This window comes from Triturus cristatus, unplaced genomic scaffold (genome assembly GCF_964204655.1).
Source record: "Triturus cristatus unplaced genomic scaffold, aTriCri1.1 SCAFFOLD_137, whole genome shotgun sequence".
NCBI lineage: Eukaryota > Metazoa > Chordata > Amphibia > Caudata > Salamandridae > Triturus > Triturus cristatus.
The window spans coordinates 610922-618857 of NW_028187373.1; positions in this window are offsets into that span (position 1 = coordinate 610922).

Here is a 7936-nt window from a genome sequence, read left to right on the forward strand (position 1 = left end):
ATTCTCAGAAACATTTTGCCATACATTCAGTTCATTTTTTGATCAAGCAAGCATAGGTGAAACTAGGCCTGGGCAGAGTTCACGGAGTTCTGCTGCGCGTAACTCAGCGAAGTAGCCAAAAAACTCAGCTGCACTACGTGGAGTTCCACAAGTGGTGCAGTGCATTCGGCCGCACTTCTTGCGATAATTGTTAGCGCCGGGTTTTTGTCCTGCACAGGAAAATCATCGCAAACTGCACCATGCGCAGTGGAAGAGGGTGCTGCTTCTTTCTGCTGCTCAAGTAGATGTTCTACTCGAGTGGCAGCTTCCTCGACACGAACGGAAGGTTTCTCAACGCGAGCGGTCATGACCATCCTCGACTGTGCGTTGAGAAATCTCGCTGGGAGGTGGTCTAGCTTTGGATTTTCCTCGAGGAAAAAACTCCGCTCTGCTTTGTGGAGAGGAGTTTTTCAGAACGCTGTGTGCTCCACAAAGTGTGGAAAACTCAGCAAACAGAGCGGAGTTTACAGCCCAGGCCTAGGTGAAACTATGCCAGCACTTTGTATAAGGGCTTTCCTGATTATCAACTTCATCAACTGCAGTTGGAGCAGAACAGTGCGGTTCAACTATTACTTAAGCACCCTCATTAATTTCTAATCATCTGTATTTGATTCACTAGTTGTCTTTGAGAAAGTGTGTCACCTTCAGACGTCTCTGTATGTGTTTCAAGTCTCTACATAACCTTGGCACTACTTTTATTTCATAGTTGTTTTCATGATATTCTCCTTCACGAATTCTGCAGTCTTCGTTGGCTTTCTGCTAAAAATCTCCCTGTTGAAGAAAACCCATCAAGGAAGGGAATCCTTTGCTTTTCAAGTAGCTTTTATTTGGAATTCCTTCCCCTACATTTATGTAGAGAGACTAAACTGATTGTCTTCAGGAAACAACTAAAAACAAGGTTGTTTATTCTGTGAAGCTCTGTTATATTGCAGCTCTGTCAGTTCCTTTCAGCAGCAGAACACCCTCGGGTATTTGCGTTGTCTATAAAACTTCAAGTAAAAACAAAAAATAAATTAAATCTTCCTAGTGGACTCTAGGATTTCCTAGCCCAACATCCTAGTGTACTCTTTGGCTTCTGTCCTAATACCCTAATGTATTCTTTGACTTATTTCCTAACATCCCAGTGCCCTTTTGACTTCCTGTCCCAACGTACCAGTGAACTCTTGAATTCCTGTCCTAATATCCCAATGCACTTGTTGACTTCCTGCCCCAACATCGAGATGGCTGAACTTCACTCTTGAACTTCCTATTCGGACACTCCCTTCCTCCCTGGTTCTTCCTGCCCTACATCCAACCCACTCCCTGAGACTTCATGCACTAACATCCTAGTGCTCTGTGTGATTTCCAGACATTGTACTTGCTCTTCCGCTAGCAGAGTGCACACTGGGACATACTTGCGTCCTAGTCAAACATGTTCTGGAATATGCATGCGAATGGATGGTTGTGAATTACCCCAAACTGCATCATGTAAATTAAATGTACGGGTTTCAGACTAGGGTCCGGTTCAATGGGCTTCAGAGGGCCATGCTGTTAGGAACCTGAGTACTCTCACTGATGCCAACCTTGAGATGTCACCGCAGAGAGCTGCTGGAGAGGAAAGCAGTTTCATCGCCTTGGGATGCTGAGAAGAGTGGCCCTTCTTCTCTCTCTCTCTCTCTTACAATTGCAATCAATACCATTATACAGTCCCATACTGATTTTGAGAATTTATTTTTACACAACTTGGTCTAACAAAAAAGGGCAATAGAAACTACAAAATATTCAAACCTCTGCAGCCAGAACTTTTTCATGCTTAAAAGATTGAAAATGTATTGTCTTCTCTGTGATGTCTGCATGACTGCTGGCCAATGAGAGGGCGACTTCTATTCTCAAGGTCAAGCTACAGATGTCCTTCAGTCCCTAAAGGTAGATGAAAGAGATGGGGTGAAAGAGCACTGAGGGTGCACGTTTCACTCTCAGGGAATTCGATCTCCCTCCTGATTAGGCGAGAACCTTGTCTTCAAAATTTACTCGGAGACTATAAACCTCTTTTTAGGTCTCGCCTAAGCAGCGCTTGCGCTGTCTTTACAAGACATGCTTTATTCAGGTATAGACTTGAAGCTCCACCCATTTCTGTCCTTTTCAATTGGCCCCTCTAACTGTCCTTTGTAAAAGGTGGCTTTTGATTTGTGACTAGGCTTAGTAGTCACTCCTTAGTACCCCCATTTCTCCAACTGTAACCTCCCATAAGGACTGTCCCTGTAACGTGTTGTTACTCTGTATGTTTTATTTACAGTCTGTGAGCACTATTTTATTAATGACTTTCTCCTAGCTGATGTTGCAGGCACAAGCTCTCTCGCTTACACCCTGCACGTGACCCAATTTTAAGCAGATAGGAACACCTTAATCTTTAACAATGGTGGCCACACCTTTTGCAGCGGCTCGCCAAACTCTATTTTTTCAATATATTACGCTTTTAGTAAGCAGTGCGGCATGCCACTGTCCTTCATCATTACAAATGGCGGCAGCGCCTTTCTTTTCTTCAGGTTGGTTCACCAAACTCTATTTTTTCAGTATTATATGCTTTTAAAAAGCAGCGCGGCACAAGCGGGGTGCTGCGCTGCTTACAAAAAAACTTAAAGTATTGAAAAAATAAAGTTTGGTGAACCGCACCTTTCAGGTTTTATCGGCACCGCTTGCCAGGCCTATGCTTTTTTCAGAGTGCCTTGCTGTGGCTGTAAAAGGCGATTTTGCTGTATAGTATTATTGTGATAGTCTTCTCTAGTCTTCTCTATGCCCCTTCGCTATTTCCCTGTGTATGATCCTAATTGGTGGCAATCTTATGTCTATTTACTTGTAGATTTTGTAAAGTGACGTGTGCCCTTTGGACCCTTCCCGGTACCTTCTAATCGCTTCTGGGTCTTTGCCATTGACTCTGTTGGGCTATGTTCTTCTATGCCACTGTTGTGTTAACACAATTTGCTGTACTCCTTATTCCTGTCAATACTCCATGCAATTGCTTTTTTCTAAAGTTAATGAATATTGATGCATCATCTTTTCTTCCTATGACTCCTTACTTCACACGTCTTTTTTTCTACTTACCGCACCTTTGCAGTTAGTCTGTTTTCAAGGTCTTTTTCTGTGACAGTCTTGTTTTCAGCTGCCTTAATCAGTGCCCTGTTAGACTGCCTATGGCGGTCTTATTGAAACCATAGGTCCCCTATAATCCCGCCTGCTGCTTACCCCTTCTCAGGCTCGCCATGAGATGTCCTCCGTCCAGCACTATCCACAACTTTGGTCCCAACGCACGACCTAGGGGCGTCGCCATGTTGGAATCAGAAACGTTGGGCAAAAGGAGCAACTTATTGCAATGTAATTTGAGCTATTGGCGTTGCATTATTATTTGCAATGTCAATAGCTCAAACTTTCAGTAATGTAAGACCTATTGCATTGCAAATGCTCTTTGCTCTGTAATACTGTTAAAGCCTTCGAATGAACAGCTAAACTTAGTAGGCTCAATTCAATAGCGCCAAGAGACCCACCATGGAGGGCGCATGCACAGGGCACAAGTCGGGGGTACACGCAGGTTGACGCCGTACACCCTGCAAGAAGTGGGCCCCACTGAAATATGTTGAACTTGTCCCGGTATCATTTTCAGACACGGAACAATTTCAGCAGCGCCTGCACGTTGTCTGCTTTCGTTTCGAGCAGCAACATGCAGGCGGGGAGGGGATTTCACATTTCAGACTCTAGATGGGCCCATAACAAAGGCCAAATTTAAGGGGCCATCAGGCCGCCTTTTATTTGAGTATCCTGGCTAGCAGCTATCGGAGCCTCACACCTAGATGCAAATGCAGGGAGGGGAAACAAAGGCACACAGCTTCTTGTTATCACTTCACAAATACTTAGGAGAGGCATGCTTTTTACTTTGTTCAATCCCTGTATATAAGAAATATGGATGTACTTACTGTAAGAAAGTCAGATGTGTTGGCCTGTTTCAGTATTTACAGAAATACCAATTTAAATACCGCTATTCTGTTTTATTTCTTTTATAGCACAACTCATCCCAATGCAGGGTGTCAGAGCGCTTTACATCACACGTACACATTATACATTGATAATACATTCTATAAATATGTAAATCAATGTACAGGAAGTGCCACATAAGACAAGGAGGGTTACAAGGCGTAGGAGTCACGTCCTTCATAGCTTGCGGTGCTATATTAAAAGGATTACAACTTATTAACTGTGACTAACAAAAGGGTCTCTAGGTTAAAAGCAGTAACTCACTAACCTAGCTGCATAGAAAAATCTGCCATCTGCATGTTAGATGATGTGCATTGCAGGAGACACATTAAGCCTCTATGCTACTTTGATTCAAAACTGAGACTAGAGAAAATACAGGTCTCTCCAACAAATGGGTTACCCTCCAAAGTTATCTTAGCCTTATTATTGTTCCCTGGGATTTACTGGGCACACAAAGATCTCTGATGCAGGTGCCTTAAACCCATAAGATATTTTAAAATGCAGACTTTGCAACCAACTAAGCAGAATAGATTTACTGCTATGTTTCTCCTTGTTGCCAACTTCTTTGTGGCATATAAATGTATAAATTGAGGTCCACATTTTGCATTGGGGTTGCGTCACTTGTTTGGCACAACCCAGATGCAAAATCGAATTTGTTAAATCTCATAATGAGCTCAAATGTACTCATGATTGACCTGCAAAATCTGTGTGTAGTGTTACGATCTGATGTCACTTCCTTTGATGTCACTTCCTGTGAGGTCATGGGTTGGGACGTCACCTCCTGCGATACCGTGATGTCGTAATGTAATACCACGCACCATAATGTCACTTGCATATTAGTCCCCCCAGTTTATTTTTTTAGGACTTGTGCCCTGTGCATGCGCATGAAAAATGTTAGCAAATAAGTAGATGCCTCTTGTAAGAAAACTCTTTTGTGATTACAAAGCCTGAAAATTGCAAAAAATGTAACTAACAATCTCAAAAGAGTATTTTGGTTTCTGCAAAAGCCTTTCACGAATTGAAAAAGTCTTTCCGTCTCGTAAAAAGGGCATAAAAGGGGTTCCGAGAGTCACAAATAGGAGGGGTCTGAAAGGGACACCCCGTCTCCTACTTGGGAGTAGAATGGAATGTCTCAATGCTTTGTGACTGCAATTGCAGTTGCAAGCCATTGATCAGAATCGGATCTGATTCGCAAAGGCAATGATGTCAGTGGCCTCAGGGAAGCCGATAATGGTCCAAGGGACTACTGTCCGCTCCCCCTTGTAGGCCACTATCCAGGCATTAGCAGGCAATCGTAGGAGGGTCGCAAATTGCCACTTCCTTAATTAATATTCATGAAACATGTATTTTTTGCCCCCATCTGAATGTAATATTTTGAAATGTGACCTATTACTACTCAGCTTGCATCATAAGGCAAATGCTACTTACCAGTATGCATCTGTTCTTGGCATGTAGAGCTGCAGATCTACACACTGTGCATAGATTGCCATCTGGTGTTGGGCCCGGATGCAGTTGTTTTTCCTCTTGGAAAGTCACGAGATATGTGACTCCTCCTTTGGATCGTATTGCGCATGGGCTTCGGCTCCATCCTCAGATTGTTTTTCGCCAGCAGGAAAATGATGGAGCGTAGTAATAAGCAGTCAAGATGCCCATGTGTGCTGTATCTAAATAAGAGAAACTGGAACAGATAAAGGTAGCCAGGGAGGCGGGTGGGCGTGTGTAGATCTGCAGCTCTACATGCCAAGAACAGATGCATACTGGTAAGTAGCATTTGCCGTTCGAGGCATATGAACTGCAGATTACACACTGTGCATAGATTATATAGCAGTACTCGCTCCTAGCGGCGACCAGCAGTATCTGTTGCAGTGGTTTGAGACAATGTTTTGAGTACAGCCTGGCCCACACTAGCTTGTTGCTTAGTTTGCACATCTACACAATAGTGTTTAGTGAAAGTGTGCGGTGTAGACCATGTAGCTGCTCTGCAAATATCATCTAAGGGAATGTTTCCTAAAAATGCCATGGAAGCCCCTATTTTACGTGTAGAGTGGGCTTTAGGGGGAACAGTGAGCATATGTTTGGCTTTGTGGTAGTAAATCTGTATGCATTTGATAATCCACCTAGCTATCCCAGATTTGGAGATGGGGTTGCCATTGTGTGGTGGTGAGAAAGTTACGAACAGTTGTTTGGTCTAACGAAAGGGTTGTGTTCTCTCGATGTAGTAGAGTAAGGCTCGTTTAACATCTAGTGTGTGGAGAGCTCTTTCTGCAATGGTCTGTGGCTGCGAGAAGAATACGGGCAGTTCCACAGATTGGTTCAGATGAAAGGGAGAAATGACTTTAGGGAGGAATTTTGTATTAGTGTGGAGAACAACTTTGTTACGGTGCATTTGCAGAAAGGGTTCTTGAATGGTGAGTGCTTGTATCTCACTGACCCTTCTGAGGGAAGTAATGGCTACAAGAAAAGCAGTTTTCCATATTAGGAATTGAAGTTCACATTTGTGTAGAGGTTCAAAGGGAGGCCCTATTAGTCTGGTGATAACGATGTTTAGGTTCCACGCAGGTGAGGGTGGCACTCTGGGGGGAATTATCCTTTTGAGGCCTTCCATGAAGGCTTTTATGGCAGGTACTCTAAAGAGTGATAGATGTTGTCTGTTTTGTAGATAGGCTGCTATGGCCGCCAGGTGCAGTCTAATAGACGTGTAGGCTAGGTTGCATCTTTGTAGGTGTAGTAAATAACCTATGATGTGTTGAATGGACACATCTAGTGGATTGAAGTTATTGTTGTGACAATAGACCACAAAACGTTTCCACTTGGCTGCGTAGCAAGCTCTAGTGGTAGGTCGTCTAGCTTCTCTAATGACGTTCATACAGTCAGGGGGAAGATTTAGATAACCGAATTCTAGGATTTCAGGAGCCAGATCGCAAGGTTGAGCTGAGCTGGGTCCGGGTGCGGGTGCTTGATCTCTCCATGGTTCTGGGTTAAGAGGTGTGGAGAGAGGTGTAACTTTTGGTGCGGTACTACACATAGTTTCAACAGTGTGGTGTACCACGGTTGTCTGGCCCAAGTTGGAGCTACTAGGATGAGAGTGAGGGAGTAGTGTTGTAGTTTGCACACCACTAATGGAATGAGTGGGAGAGGCAGAAAAGCGTACGCAAATCTGCCTGACCAGTTCATCCATATCGCATTGCCTTAGGACAATGGGTGTGGATATCTGGCGGCGAAGCTTGGGCATTTGGCGTTTTCATGGGTGGCGAAGAGGTCTATTTGTGGATGCCCCCACATTTGAAAGTATGGGTGAAGAACTTGTGGATGGAGTTCCCACTCGTGGATCTGTTGTGTTTGTCTGCTCAGCAGATCGGCCATAGTGTTTTGGACTTCTGGGACATGTTGGGCTAGGAGAAAGATTTTTTGGGGTATGGCCCATCTCCATATGCTCTGTGCTAGCTGAGAGATCTGCGGAGAGTGTGTGCCACCTTGTTTTTGTATATAGTACATGGCTGTCATGTTGTCTGTGCGGACTTAAGACTGCCTTGCCTGAGACATGTGTTTGAAAGGCTTTTAGGGCTAAGAATACGGCTAGTAACTCCAGATGGTTGATGTGGAGTAACTTTTGTTGAGGTGTCCACCTGCCCTGCATGGTGTGATGTAGTAGGTGAGCTCCCCAGCCGGAGAGCAATGCGTCCGCTGTCAGTACTATCTGAGGAACCGGTTCCAGGAACGGTCGCCCTTTGGAAAGATTTTTGGTGGTCCACCACTGCAGAGAGCGATGGGCACGACCGTCTACCAACACCAGATCTGTCAATTGACCCTGGGCCTGGTTCCATTGGTGCACTAATCACTCTTGGAGAGGACGCATCTGGAGTACTATGAATACGCAAGAGGCCATCATTCC